The 15757-nt window shown below is 44.3% G+C and overlaps 1 long non-coding RNA gene across 1 annotated transcript; it reads left to right on the top strand.

Annotated features, from left to right (window-relative positions):
* Positions 1-3174: 3174 nt before the first annotated feature.
* Positions 3175-10178, top strand: LOC108581120. Its single transcript, XR_001892981.3, has 3 exons — positions 3175-3584; positions 4846-5032; positions 9955-10178. It is a non-coding gene; the product is annotated as an uncharacterized LOC108581120 (long non-coding RNA).
* Positions 10179-15757: the final 5579 nt, after the last annotated feature.

Below are 15757 nucleotides of genomic sequence, written 5' to 3'. Positions count from 1 at the left end.
GGTCAAGTAGAAGACAAGATTAGTCTTTGGACCTGAGATCCTTAGGAGAGACTCAATTTGAAATCTGTGTGACAGTAGAACTTGAGGTGTGTGTGATAACCCAAGTTCTGGCCCCTCCTACCTAATTTGAGTGAGTGACCTGAATGCTGAGCCACTGTTCCTAGCTATGAAACGTCCATAGCAGTAGCTGTCTCACATTTGTGAATGTTGAGTGAAATTGTGTGGTGTCTTTAGAATGCTCAACTCGGTGGTATTTGCTTAAATGTTTGCTTTTTGTTGCCTTATCGATCCCAGTTCTTTCGTGTCTTTGCACATCTTGGTTGGCTGAGTTTGAAGTGTCACCTGCCTTTGCTTTGTGGCCCTCTTATGACCTGATACCAAGCCATGGATAGCTAAGTATGTCTGAGCATTTACTGCATAAGGGAATAGCATCATAGATGTTTCCAGCATATGCAAAAGAAAGAACTAGGAAAGAGGAAGTTGTCATTATTAGTGTGATACTATTCTAGTAAATGGTTGTTTTATTTTTGTCAAGTATTCCTGATCACAAGATGACAGCATACAGAAAGGCAGGTGATAGGCATCCTTAGTCGCTCAGTCATCTATGTAATACCCTCCCATTGAAATCGCTGATTTGGTATACAAATTAGGCCTGCCCACGTCTAGCTGCAGTGGACGGCACAGATGCTCACATACAACCCTTGTTCTTGAAGTACCTTGATTTAAGGCCAGAGTTCTCAAGTAACACGCATAAATGGGATATGGAGCACAGGGACTAGGAAAAAATTACTGAGTGCTGAGCCATGAAGAAGGCACAGAATTTAAACTGATGGAAAGGAGTATCAGTCACGTTTCTCGATGTGGGACTGTGATGAGAGTTTGCAAGGGAATTCAGTTTGCTGGGAAGTGAAGATAAAAGCTATGAAGTTAAGGCATCATGATGCCAGAAAACACAAGGGAACCTTGCAGGGAAGTGCTGCATGAAAAACCTTAGGTTTATTTGGCAGTTTGCAGACTTGCCATGTGAATTGAGACACGGAGACAAGGGCCACTAATCCAAGTATCGCCTGGAATTAGTAGTAGAGGGGACAAAGCTGAGGATCCGCATCAGAACAAAGAAGGAATGTCTTCCTTATGTTTGGGTCTGGTAGAACATTAAAGAAAGCTTCCAGGAAGTGGGTTAGTATAGGTTTGAAGTGCCATGTCTCCATTTTCCTATCTTGAGGAAAAGACCCAAAACTCAACCTCATGTACCGGCTAACTTGAATCTGCAGGGGTGGTTTTGATGAATAAGAACTTTTTCAGTCCTGCAAATCAGATGTATACATCAGCCTACACTAGAAGAACATGGCACCCTCTGCCCCAGGCTTTGGTTTCCTTCTCTCATCCACAGAACAGGGATAACTAGAATACTTACCGATGGGATTGGATTAGCCCACCAAAACATCTACAACTTGCCTTACTCACAAGCATTCCAGAAACAGCCCTCATATAAGACCGATGAATAGTCCTAAGATTTAAACCAATGGCAACACACAGGAACGTTTATTAGGAAATCTTGATCCAGGCACAGGCAGAAGTTTATTAGGAAATCTTGATCCAGGCACAGGCAGAAGTCATTTTCATTCATGCTTGCTGATGTATGAGCTTCAGAAGAGTGGAAATGATGGACTATCAACACCTTCAGCCTACGACTCAAATAGAATGAGTACGTGCATTAGTGCATCCCTGAATTAGCGCATGGTTCATAGTTGTGTGATCACGGAGATGACTGCCGTCTTACCTGATCAGCGCAGCAGCTGCTGTAGCTCCAATGGGCTTGACATCCAGATGTATTACAAGTATCCCAATAATTTCAAACACAGGTAAATATTTTAGTTGTGAGAATTATGTAGAAATTTTGTCAGTTATTTGAAAGATAAATATGTTAGAGAATTAAAGCACCTCAGTTAATCATGTAAACAATTTTGTAATCAAAAAGTTAAAACTAGGCTGGGTGCAGTGTCTTATGCCTGTAATCCTAGTGTGATTGGGAGGCGGAGGTTGGATCACTTGAGGTCACGAGTTTGAGACCAGCCTGGCCAACATGGTGAAACCCCATCTCTACTGAAAATACAAAAATCAGCTGGGTGTGGTGGCACATGCCTGTAATCCCAGCTACTCGGGAGGTTGAGGCAGGAGAATTGCTTGAACCCGGGAGGCGGAGGTTGCAGTGAGACAAGATTGTGCCACTGCACTCCAGACTGGACAACAGAGCAAGACTCAAAAAAAAAGAAAACTTGGAAAGTTTGCAGTAATAAAATAGGGAAATAGAATGTTGTATAAGTTCAAGAACTTTATACTCTTGAACTAACAAAAGTTTGTAAGAATTTTAAAATATAAGGCAGGCAAAATATTGGGAATGAATCAGTATGGCAAGTCTTGTAAGTGCATCTCAGAAGGCATCGTGAGGCACTGCCCAAAGTCTAGGAATTGAGAAGGAAGACATAAGTCCTTACCTTGCTATTGGCATGGAACAACCAATTTGGTGGTAGGACCAGCCAGAAAGCAACTTGCCCTTCCACCAACCTCAGATAAAAGTGAGCATCTATTTAGTATTACAAACGTGCAGATACTTCAGGAGCAATAAAGCAATGGATGGTGCTAAGAAGGTAGCATATCAGCTGGGCACGGTGGCTCACACCTGTAATCCCAAAACTTTGGGAGGCCAAGGCAGGCAGATCACCTGAGGTCAGGAGTTCAAGACCAGATTGGGCAACATGGAGAAACCTCCATCTCTAATAAAAATATAAAATTAGCCTGGCATGGTGGTGGCAGGTGCTTGTAATCCCAGCTACTCAGGAGGCTGAGGCAGGAGAATTGCTTGAACCCGGGTGGCAGAGGTTGTGGTGAGCTGAGATTGCACCATTGCACCACAGTCTGGGCAACAAGAGCAAAACTCCGTCTCAAAAAAAAAAAAAAAAAAGTAGCATACCAGCCCAGCATCAAACTTAGGAGAATTCTGATGATTGTAATGATTAAATGGTATCAATTAAATTTTTTTCCAGTATGGGCAACATGGTGACACCCCGTCTCTATTAAAAATATAATAATACAAAAAATTAGCCAGACATGGTGGTGCACACCTGTGGTCCCAGCTACTTGGGAGACTAAGGTGGGAGGATCGCTTGAACTTGGGAGGTGGAGGTTGCACTGATCTGAGATGGCGCCACTGCACTCCAGCCTGGGTGACAGAGTGAGACCCTGTCTCAAAAAATAATTTTTGATAGAATTTCAAATTCATTATTGTGTTCCAACCAATTCCTCAATAGCAATATTTGGCTATGACCACCAAATGCTGATTTTAATACTCATTCAGCCAAAATGCATATTTGGTGCAACTCTTGAAACAATTCGAAAATGCCACTTAAAAATGCATATTCCTTTTTTCTTCTAGCCACCCAATGAGCACAGTATCACATACCATGTCTCCCAAAGAGGACCAGCCCAACACCAGTTGTTCAGGGCTGGTGAACAAGAGAACAGTAAACTAGTCATTATATTCTTGGACAGACTGGCTGCTTGACCTTTCCCTGGCAAGTTAGGTAGGTGTGGCAGAGGGAGCGGGTGGGATAAGGGTGTTTTTGCTGAGGTTGGCAGAAGTTCGTTTACCATCTGATGGAGCTTTGCTCATTCACCAGCTCCATGAACCCCTTAAGGAGCCCAGTTCCATACCTGCTAGTTACCATAATGAAATCACTTCCCAATTTTTGTTTTTGTGTTTTTGTTTTTTTTGAGACAGAATCTTGCTCTGTTGCCCAGGCTGGAGTGCAGTAGCACAATCTTGGCTCACTGCAAGCTCTGCCTCCTGGGTTCACGCCATTCTCCTGCCTTAGCCTCCCAAGTAGCTGGGATTATAGGTGCATGCTACACACCCAGCTAATTTTTATATTTTTAGAAGAGACGGGGTTTCACTGTGTTGGCCAGGCTGGTCTCAAACTCCTGACCTCAAGTGATTCGCCTCCCTCAGTCTCCCAAAGTGCTGGGATTCCAGGCCTTCCCAAGTTTTGATTACTGACCCACAAACACCACATATCTTCTCTAGTGCTTGCCCTTCAGATTGAGAAGTGGAATGGACAGATGTAGACTCACATAGTCCCCCACTCAGGAGGCTGTCCAGAGTAAGTGAAGGACACAGATTCAGCGTGGATCAGAGGGTTAGCTGGATTTTACTCACCAGCGTGGCTTAGATTGGTTTCAGATCTGCCCCATGTTCCTCTCACTGTTCTAGGGCCATTGAGTATTACTTAGGAGGGTGGACTGAGGAGAGGAGAGCAAGCAGGCAATCTTAAGATTTGCTGCAGTGCAAATTACTCATTGGGTGCACATTTTGGTCACCATGAATGCTGTGTTTTTATATGTTTATTTTTAGAAGCCATATCTTGCTGAGGTCAATATAATCTTGCTAGAATGGAAGTTTTTTTTGTTGTTTGTTTGTTTGTTTTTGAGTTGGAGTCTTGCTCTGGCACCCAGGCTGGAGTGCAGTGGCACAATCTTGGCTCACTGCAACCTCCACCTCCCAAGTTTAAGCGATTCTCCTGCCTCAGCCTCCAGAGTAGCTGGAACTATAGGTGCCCACCACCACGCCCAGCTAATTTTTGTATTTTTAGTAGAAACAGGATTTCACCATGTTGGCCAGGCTGGTCTCGAACCCCTGGACCTCAGGTGATACGCCTGCCTCGGCCTCCCAAAGTGTGAGCCACTGTGCCTGGCACAAGAATGAAAGTTTTGAGAAAGTGGTCTGCATTTTCAACTCCAGAAAACTAGAATTCCTCTAAGACAATGCTGTTTGAACTTTTTTGACAGGTGGAACCCATCAAACAAAGTCATATCGGAGGCCTCATGTAAAATGAATAAAATCAGAACAGCTCTGTTAAAAGCAGGAGCTGGGGACTGCTTGTCCCCCAACGGCTTCCACCTCCAAAGATGGAAACCACAGTCTAGGAGAAACATTGGCTGCTACATACAGGCCTGTGTTTGTAGACCAGCACTGGTAAGATGTCAGTACAACTTACGAGGTAGAGCTTTCCCTGACTTTGTGATGCCTTGTCTGAGATCCAAATAGCTAAGAGGTTCAATCCAAGTATTCTCTGAGTAGAAAGTCAACACGTGGCCGGGCACAGTGGCTCATGCCTGTAATCCCAGCACTTTGTGAGGCCGAGGTGGGCTTGCCTGAGGTCAGGAGTTCGAAACCAGCCTGGGCAATACGGTGAAACCCATCTCTACTAAAATACAAAAAAATTAGCAGGGCTTGGTAGCGTGCGCCTGTAGTCCCAGCTACTCAGGAGGCTGAGGCAGGAGAATTGCTCGAACCCGGGAGGTGGAGGTTGCAGTGAGCCAAGATTGCGCCACTGCTTACCAGCCTGGGCAACAGAGTGAGACTACATCTCCAGAAAAAAAGAAAGTCAACATGTAACCACCATTTTCCAAGTTATTTAGCTGGTTTTCTTTTCTTTTTTTTCTTTTTAGATGGAGTTTTGTTCTTGTTGCCCAGGCTGGAGTGCAATGGCACAATCTCGGCTCACCACAACCTCCACCTTCCAAGTTCAAGCGATTCTCTTGCTTCAGCCTCCTGAGTAGCTGGGATTACAGGCATATGCCACCACGCCCAGCTAACTTTGTATTTTTGTAGTAGAGACGGGGTTTCGCCATGTTGGCAAGCCTGGTCTCGAACTCCCGACCTCAGGTGATCTGCCTGCCTCAGCCTCCCAAAGTGCTGGGATTATAGGCATGAGCCACCGCACCTGGCCTGGTTTTCATTTCTTTGCACTGCAGTAACAGGCACAGGAGATCAGAAAAGCATTTTGCAGATTCGAACAAAGCGTCCTTTAGGAGACCAGGGTTTTTCATCAAGTAGATTTCAGTGCCACGTTTTTTTTGTTTTGTTTTGTTTTCTCTGTGTGTCTGTTTTTCTTTTCTTTTTTCTTTCTTTTTGTTTGTTTGTTCGTTTGTTTGAGACAGAGTCTGTCTGTCGCCCAGGCCGGAGTGCACTAGCGCTAACTCGGCTCACTGCAACCTCCACCTCCCGATTCAAGTGACTGTCCTGCCTCAGCCTCCCAAGTACCTGGAATTACAGGCACCCACCACCACGTGTGGCTAATTTTTGTATTTTTAGTTGAGACAGGTTTTCACCATGTTGGCCAGGCTAGTCTCAAACTCCTGACCTCAAGCCATCCACCCGCCTTGGCCTCCCACAGTGCTGAGATTACATGCGTGAACCACCACGCCCAGCCTGTGTATCTGTTTTTCAATGTGGTGTGTATCTATGAGGTATATTGTCATTTTATATATTAACTATTTTATATAGTATATACGGTCCCATTTTCACTTAACGATGGGAATACATTCTGAGAAGTGTGTCATTAGGCAATTTCATCACTGTGCAAATCATCATAGTGTCCCCACACAAACCTAGATGACATAAGCTATACGGTAGAGCCTATTGCTCCCAGGCTACAAACCTGCACTGGACCCTATAGGCAATTATAACACAATGGTAAGTATTTCTGTATCTAAACATATATAAATATATAGAAAAGGTACAGTAAAAATACGGTATTATAGTCTTATGGGACCACCATCACATATGTGGTCCATCATTGACTGAAAACTCATTAGGTGGCATGTGACTGTATTTTTAATGGTTTGTTGTTGTTGTTGTTGTTGTTGTTTTGTTGTTGTTGTTTGAGACAGAGTTTCATTCTTGTTGCCCAGGCTGGAGTACAATGGCATGATCTCGGCTCACTGCAACCTCCGCCCCCTAGGTTCAAGCGATTCTCCTGCCTCAGCCTCCTGAGTAGCTGGGACCACAGGCATGCGCCACCACGCCCAGCTAATTTTGTATTTTTAGTAGAGACGGGATTTCTCCATGTCGGTCAGGCTGGTCTCGAACTCCCAACCTCAGGTGATCTGCCTGCCTTGGCCTCCCAAAGTGCTGGGATTACAGGCATGAGCCACCGTGCCTGGCTAGTGTATTTTTTAAATGAAATGTCTTAATACAAAAGAATACATAAAACACCCACATACCTATCACCTGGATTAAGAGGTAGAATATTACAATAGCTTAAGAGCCTGTGTGCTTACCTCCCCAGTTACATACTTACCCACTTCTCCAGAGTTAACCATGATCTTGAATTTGAAAGTAATCACTTCCTTACTTTTCTTCATTGTGTGTGTATCCCTAAACAATATACTGTTAAATTTTGCCAATTTATTTATTTTTGTAGAAACAGGGTCATGCTATATTGCTTAGGCTGGTCTGGAACTCCCAGCCTCAAGAGATCTTCCTGCCTTGGGCTCCCAAGTAGCTGGGATTATAGGTGCAAACTACAGTGTCTGGCAATTTTTGAGCTTCATAGAAAGAGAAATATATGTATTTCTGTAAATGGTTTCCTTCAGCATTTAAAAATTTTTGTTTATTTATTTATTTATTTTATTTTGAGACAGAGTCTCACTCTGTCGCCCAGGCTGGAATGCAGTGGCGCCATCACTCACTGCAACCTCCGCCTCCGGGGTTCAAGCGATTCTCCTGCCTCAGCCTCCTGAGCAGCTGGGATTATAGGCACATGCCACCATGCCTGGCTAATTTTTGTATTTTTAGTAGAGATGGGGTTTCACCATGTTGGCCAGACTGGTCTCAAACTCCTGGCCTCAAGTGATCCCCCTACCTCAGCCTCCTAAAGTGCTGGGATTACAGATGTGAGCCACCGTGCCCAGCCTAAAACTTTTTATTTATTTTTTAGAGAGACAGGGTCTTGCCTTGTTGCCCAGGCTGGTCTTGAATTCCTGAGCTCAAGTGATCTGCCCACCTTAGCCTCCCAAAGTGCTGGGATTACTGGCATGTAATCGCCCAGCGAGCATTTTTTTAATAAAGAAATGTATCCATGTTATCTTGCTAAATTCCCATTTTATGGCTTTTGCAGGTAAGAGATAGGGTCCCCCCTCCTTTCTTGCTGATTTTTTGCTCACTGCAGTCTCAGATTCCTGGACTGCAGTGACGCTGAGCTGAGCAATCCACCTACCTCAGCCTCCCAAGTAGCTGGGACTACAGGACTACAGGTGCGTGCCATCATGCCCGGCTAATTTTTGTATTTTTCTTTTTCTTTTATTGATTGATTGATTGATGGAGATGGACTCTCTGTTGCCCAGGCTGGAGTGCAGTGGTGCAATCTCAGCTCACTGCAACCTCCGCCTCCTGGATTCAAGCAATTCTCCAGCCTCAGCCTCACAAGTAGCTGGGATTACAGGCATGTGCCAACATGCCCGGCTAATTTTTTTTTTTTGAGATGGAGTTTCGCTCGGTCACCCAGGCTGGAGTGCGGTGGCGCAATCTCGGCTCATTGCAAGCTCTGCCACCTGTGTTCATGCCATTCTCCTGCCTCAGCCTCCCAAGTAGCTGGGACTACAGGTGCCCGCCACCACACCCGGCTAATTTTTTTTTTTTTGTATTTTTAGTAGAGACGGGGTTTCACCGTATTAGCCAGGATGATCTCGATTTCCTGACCTCGTGATCCGCCCACCTCAGCCTTCCAAAGTGCTAGGATTACAGGCATGAGCCACTGCGCCCAGCCTAATTTTTGTTTTTCAAAACAAAAAAATTTTTGAAATTTTTAATAGAGATGGGGTTTCACCATGTTGGCCAGGCTGGGCTCAAACTCCTGACCTCAGGTGATCTGCCCACCTCAGTCTCCCAAAAGTGCTGGGATTACAGGCCTGAGCCACCACACCTGGCCTTAATTTGCATTATTAATATTAGAAGTTATCTTTGCTCTTTATCCTATTCTCTTTGGGAAATATAATGAGATATGTGTTAGACCTCATTCTGTCTTTCATTTCACTTTAACATCTTGTTTTTTTCCATCTCTTTCCCTATGGTTTGCATTCTTGATAATGTCCTCAGCTCTATCTTCCAGTTTACTATTTTTTTTCTTCAGCTGTGTTTAATCCATCCACCGAGTTTTAAAATTTTAATTACTACACTTTTATCTCAAGTTCTATTGGGTTTTTTGTTTTCCTTTTTTTGGCGGGGGGGAGTTTTTTGTGTTTCACAATCCACTTGGTCATTTTTTGTTGTCTATTATACCTTGCTAATCTTTGTAAAACTTTTAAAATGTGGCCAGGCACGGTAGCTCACGCCTGTAATCCCAGAACTTTGGGAGGCTGAGTCTGGTAGATCACTTGAGGTCAGGAGTTCGAGACCAGCCTAGCCAACATAGTGAAACCCCATCTCTATTAAAAATACAAAAGTTAGCCAGGCGCCTGTAATTCCAGCTACTGGGGAGGCTGAGGCAGGAAAATTGCTTGAATCTGGGAGGTGAAGGTTGTAGTGAGCCGAGATCACGCCACTCACTGTACTCCAGCCTGGGCAACAGAGTGAGACTCGATCTCAAAAAAAAAAAAAAAATTATTTGACCCCATGGCCTTCTGGTCTGTCGCTTTTTGGCCAAGCACCATGGCTCACGCCTGTAATCTCAGCACTTTGGGAGCTCGAGGCGGGTGGATTACGAGATCAGGTGTTCAAGACCAGCCTGGCCAAAATGGTGAAACCCCGTCTCTACTAAAAATACAAAAAATTAGCCAGGCATGGTGGCATGTACCTGTAATCCCAGCTAGTCGGGAGGCTGAGGCAGAGAATTGCTTGAACCCGGAAGGTGAAGGTTGTAGTCAGCCGAGATCGTGACACTGCACTCCAGCCTGGACAACAGAGAGAGACTCTGTCTCAAAAAAATAAAATAAAATAAATGATTATTTCATGTTCTATCTGATTATTCCAATATCTGAAGTCTTTGAGGGTTTGTATCTATCATTTGTGGGTTTTTGTGGGGGGTTTTGCCATTCTTCTGAATGTTTCTATCATCTGTTGTTTCTATTATTCCTCATAGTTGTTTCTCTGTGTGTGTTGTGATTTTTTGACAGAGTTGCCCATTTTCTTCACATCTTTATCCATGGGATTCTCTGCGGCCTGAATTGAAGTTGAGCTCCTCCAGAGAAGATTAGAGTTTGCCTCTGCTGGTAGACTGGGGCAGTATCAACCTAGACTGTTTAAATCCTCACTTGACATATTTCTTTTCTTTTTTTTTTTTTTTTGAGATGGACTCTCGCTCTGTCACCCAAGCTGGAGTGCAGTGGTGTGATCTCAGCTCACTGCAACCTCCACCCTAGATTCAAGCGATTCTCCTGTCTCAGCCTCCGAAGTAACTGGATTTACAGGCGTCTGCCACCACGCCCGGCTAATTTTTGTATTTTTAGTAGAGGTAGGGTTTCACCATGTTGGCCAGGCTGTTCTCGAGCTCCTGACCTCAAGTAATCTGCCCACCTGAGCCTCCCAAAGTGCTGGGATTACAGGTGTGAGCCACCGCGCCCAGCCCCACTTGACATTTTTCAGATCATATAAGTCTCATGAAATTAGGCCACAAACCTGCAGGTCCTAGTTGTGAATTCTCAGCAGAAAGTTGTTTTTCCAAGAGTAATGAGATCCCATTGGTAATAACTGTAATATTTTCATTGTGCATGTGTTTGTTTTGATGAATAAACATTGGAGACACATATATCTTCCAGCCATGAGAGAACTTTCTGAGTTGCTAATAGTTTCTAAACAATATAGATAGATGGGTGAGATTCCATTTAAGCTTTCTATTGCTTTAAAAGTCAGTTGTTATAAAGAAGTAGGAAACTAACTCAAAACTATAATAAGGTTTTCTGCAAACTATGAGGCTCAACCTAGCTCTTACAGAAGCAGGGTACCCCTTTCTATAGTGAGTTGGTGGATTCATGTAGCTAGTTACACTGGCACCTCAGTCTACAGAAGCCCACAGGGGCAACTTCTGAAAGCTGTTGCTTCTCTTGAGAGGCCATGCTGGGCAGTGGTTAAAGCCTGGGCTTTGCAGGCAGTGGTTAAAGCCTGGGGTTTGCAGCCAGTGGCCCAGGTGGGAATCCTGACTCTTGCATTCTTGTTGTGTGTGACTTTGGACAAATCCTTAACCTCCCTGTGCCTCAGTGCTTCCCTTGGTTAAAACAGGGATAGCAGCACCTGACTTCAAGCTATACTACAAGGCTATAGTAACCAAAACAGCATGGTACTGGTACCAAAACAGATATATAGACCAATGGAACAGAACAGAGGCCTCAGAAATAATACCACACATCTACAACCATCTGATCTTTGACAAACCTGACAAAAACAAGAAATGGGGAAGGGATTCCCTATTTAATAAACGGTGCTGGGAAAACCGACTAGCCATATGCAGAAAGCTGAAACTGGATCCCTTCCTTACATCTTATACAAAAATTAACTCAAGATGGATTAAAGACTTAAATGTAAGACCTAAAACCATAAAAACCCTAGAAGAAAACCTAGGCAATACCATTCAGGACATAGGCATGGGCAAAGACTTCATGACTAAAACACCAAAAGCAATGACAACAAAGCCAAAATAGACAAATGGGATCTAATTAAACTAAAGATCTTCTGCACAGCAAAATAAAATATCAGTGTGAACAGGCAAGGTACAGAATGGGAGAAAAATTTTGCAATCTACCCGTCTGACAAAGGGCTAACATCTAGAATCTACAAAGAACTTAAACAAATTTGCAAGAAAAAAACAACCCTATCAAAAAGTGGGCAAAGGATATGAACAGACACGTCTCAAAAGAAGACATTTGTGCAGCCAACAGACACATGAAAAAATGCTAATCGTCACTGGTCATCAGAAATGCAAATCAAAACCACAATGAGATACCATCTCACGCCAGTTAGAATGGCAATCATTAAACAGTCAAGAAACAATAGATGCTGGAGAGGATGTGGAGAAATAGGAATGCTTTTACACTGTTGGTGGGAGCGTAAATTAGTTCAACCATTGTGGAAGACAATGTGGCGATTCCTCAAGTATCTACAACTAGAAATACCATTTGACCCAGCAATCCCATTACTAGGTATATACCCAAAGGATTATAAATCATTCTACTATAAAGACACATGCACACGTATGTTTATTGTGGCACTATTCACAATAGCAAAGACTTGGAACCAACCAAATGTCCATCAATGATAGACTGGATTAAGAAAATGTGGCACATATACGCCATAGAATACTATGCAGCCATAAAAAAGGATGAGTTCATGTTCTTTGCAGGGACATGGATGAAGCTGGAAACTATCATTCTCAGCAAACTATCACAAGGACAGAAAACCAAACACCGCATGTTCTCACTCATAAGTGGGAGTTGAACAATGAGAACACATGGACACAGGGCAGGGAACATCACACACAGGGGCCTCTCGGCAGGTGGGGGCTGGGGGAGGGACAGCATTAGGAGAAATACCTAATGTAAATGACGAATTGATGGGTGCAGCAAGCCAGCATGGCACATGTATATACCTATGTAACAAACCTGCACATTGTGCACATGTACCTATAACTTAAAGTATAATAATAATAAAAAAACAGGGATAGCAGCATCTATATCAATGGTTGCTCAGAGACTAAATAAATTAATACATGGAAAGTACCCAGACACATAATAGGCAGCAAATATTAGGTATTATTTTTATTGTTTGACTATTTCCTGCCACCAAATCCGGGTAGCATTGATGAAAGGTGTAAAACACAGTAACAAAAAACAAAACAAGAACTCCATCCGCCTACCATCATGTAGTTGATAGTTTGCTAAAAGCACTGTTAGGAAACTCTGTTCCACAAAAATCCACAAGCTTTCCACAATTAACACAGAGCCAACCAGGAAACTGAAGGAAAAGTAAATTTTTTTTTTTTTTTTGAGGCGGAGTCTCACTGTTGTCCAGTCTGGAGTGCAGTGGTGCCATCTGGACTCACTGCAAGCCCCGCCTCCCAAGTTCACACCATTCTCCTGCTTCAGCCTCCCGAGTAGCTGGGACTACAGGTGCCCGCCACCACGCCCAGCTAATTTTTTGTGTTTTTGGTAGAGATGGGGTTTCACTGTGTTGGCCAGAATGGTCTTGATCTCCTGACCTCATGATCCGCCTGCCTCGGCCTCCCAAAGTGCTGGGATTACAGGCGTGAGCCACTGTGCCCAGCCAGGAAAAGTAATTTCATACAGTCAACAAATCAATTACTGGTTCTTTTTGAAAACAGAGTCTCACCCTGTCTTCCAGGCTGGAATGCCGTGGTGTACTCACAGCTCACAGTAGCCTTGACATCAAGCGATCCTCCCACCCTCCCACCTCAGCCTCCCAGATTCTTTTCTTTTAGCATATTTTAACATTTTTAATTTTTTAATAAATGTGATAGCATGTAAATCTTTTTTTTTTTTTTTTTTTTTTTGAGACAGAGTCTGGTTCTGTCGCCCAGGCTGGAGTGCAGTGGCACTATCTCGGCTCACTGCAAACTCCACCTCCCGGGTTCAGGCCATTCTCCTGCCTCAGCCTACCGAGCAGCTGAGACGGCAGGTGCCCGCCACCACGCCTAGCTAATTTTTTGTATTTTTAGTAGAGACAGGGTTTCACCGTGTTAGCCAGGATGGTCTCGGTCTCCTGACCTCGTGATCCGCCGGCCTTGGCCTCCCAAAGTGTTGGTATTACAGGCGTGAGCCACTGTGCCCAGCTGTAAATCACTTTTTAAAGATCCAAATACTCCTAAGCATGGAGTGGGAGGAAAGGGTATATGAGAAATCTCTGTACCTTCCTTTTAATTTTGCCATGAACATAAAACTAAACTTTTTTTTTTTTTTTGAGACAGTGTCTTGGTATGTTGGGCAGGCTGGAGTGCAGTGGTGCAATCACGACTCACTGCAGCCTCAACCTCCCAGGCTCAAGCAATCCCCCCACCTCAGCGTCCCGAGCCTGAGGTGAGGTCTCTCCATGTTGCCCAGGCTGAAAACAGTCTTTTAAACAAAAAATGCGAAATTAAATTGTCCCTTTGCCCCTGATCCCTCCCCAGAGAAAACTGTCCCTGTTTGTTTTTTGTACCAGCGTGTATGAGTACCTATCTTCCTAACAAATGACATCGAATCATTGTTTTCATTACTTACTGTATCTTGTAGATTTCCCATATTAATACATTGTAGAGCTCTATTTCATTCTATTCTTTCAACTCAGCCCCTGATTCTAATTTTTCAAAAAGCTTATTGAAATAAGGTTCTACTTCCCTTTGTTGAAAATAGAGAAGCATGAAGCCAAAAGTACAATAAGAAAAAAACCGTGTCGGGGGAAAAACTCATGTGATCAGACATGGGGCCTATTTGATGCCAGCACAGCTGATAGTGTTTACCTGGAAACTAGAACCAGAAACCAGGGCCATTTTGATGCCAAGACTTCCTCAGTCTTCGTTTCTTCTGTCTTCTTCTAGATCATTACTTTGTATTTGCAAGCATATATGTGTGCCTGTGATATGTTAGACCAAGTTTTAGTCACTTGTAGTCCCAGCTACTGGGGAGGTTGAGGCAAGAGAATCGCTTGAACCCAGGAGGCAGAGGTTGCAGTGAGCCAAGATCGTGCCATTGCACTTCAGCCTGGGCAACAAGAGTGAAACTCCATCTCAAAAAAAAAAAAGAAAAAAGAAAAGCTACAGGGACCTGTGTTTTTTTGTTTGTTTTTGTTGGTTTTTATTTGTTTTTTTGAGACAGAGTCTCATTCTGTTGCCCAGGCTGGAGTGCAATGGCATGATCTCAGCTTACTGCAACCCTTGCCTCCCAGGTTCAAGTGATTCTTCTGCCTCAGCCTCCCCAGTAGCTGGGGCTACAAGCGTGCGCCACCATGCCCAGCTACTTTTTGTATTTTTAGTAGAGACGGGGTTTCACCATGTTGACCAGGCTGGTCTTGAACTCCTGACCCCAGATAATCTGCCCACCTCAGCCCCCCAAAGTGCTGAGATTACAGGCATGAGCTGCCTCACCCAGCCCAGGGACCTGTTTTAATATCTAAGTTGGTGGCAGGCTCTGAGCTAGATCGGATTCCAGGTCACCTAATTCAGCCACTGGTTTGGAAGTTGGGGCCCAGGAATGTGCATTTTCATCAAGTTTAGTATCAGAGTGATGCTGGTATTTTTTTGTGGCCTGCACTTGGAAAAACACTGCTCTAGGCCATAGTACTTTTATAAAACACATAGGTGTTCCCCAGCTCCCCCTAGATGGTGATAAAAACAGACCTGAGAGCTCTACCTCCATTAGTCAGTGCCCTTCAGGTGAAAGTGACAGAAACGAACTGGCCGTAGCACAGAGGGAATCTGTTGGTTTGTACAACTAACAGGTCCAGGGTAGCTCTGGGCACAGCTGGATACAAGGCCTCAGTGAGACCAGATGCGGCCTCTGTTTCTCCATCCTGTGGCCCTGCTCTCTGCTCTGTGTTGGTCTAACTTCCAGGCAGGCCTTCCCCATGCGATGCCCCACGGGGCTGGGCCCATCCATCCTTGCAAATAGTAGTTGCAGCTGAGACTTCTCCACTAAGAGTTCCAGCTGGAGTTCCACTCTTGAGCCCCACTGGCCTGGTTAGGTCAGCCTCTCAAATCACCCGAAATGAAATTATGGGACAGTCGATGGTACCAGAAGAAGGGAAAGAAATGCCTAACAGGGAAAAACAGAAGACAGCAGTCACACTCTCTAAGGGAAAACTCCAATTATAACTATCTCCAAGTAGGCCAGGTGTGGTGGCTCACGCCTGTAATCCTAGCACTTTGGGAGACTGAGGCAGGACGATCACTTGAGCCCAGGAGGTCAAGGCTGCAGTGAGCCATGATTGCATCAC

Source organism: Papio anubis, chromosome 9, assembly GCF_008728515.1.
Source record: "Papio anubis isolate 15944 chromosome 9, Panubis1.0, whole genome shotgun sequence".
NCBI lineage: Eukaryota > Metazoa > Chordata > Mammalia > Primates > Cercopithecidae > Papio > Papio anubis.
The sequence above is the reverse complement of the archived record's forward strand: the minus strand, read 5'-3'. Positions and strand labels throughout refer to the sequence as shown.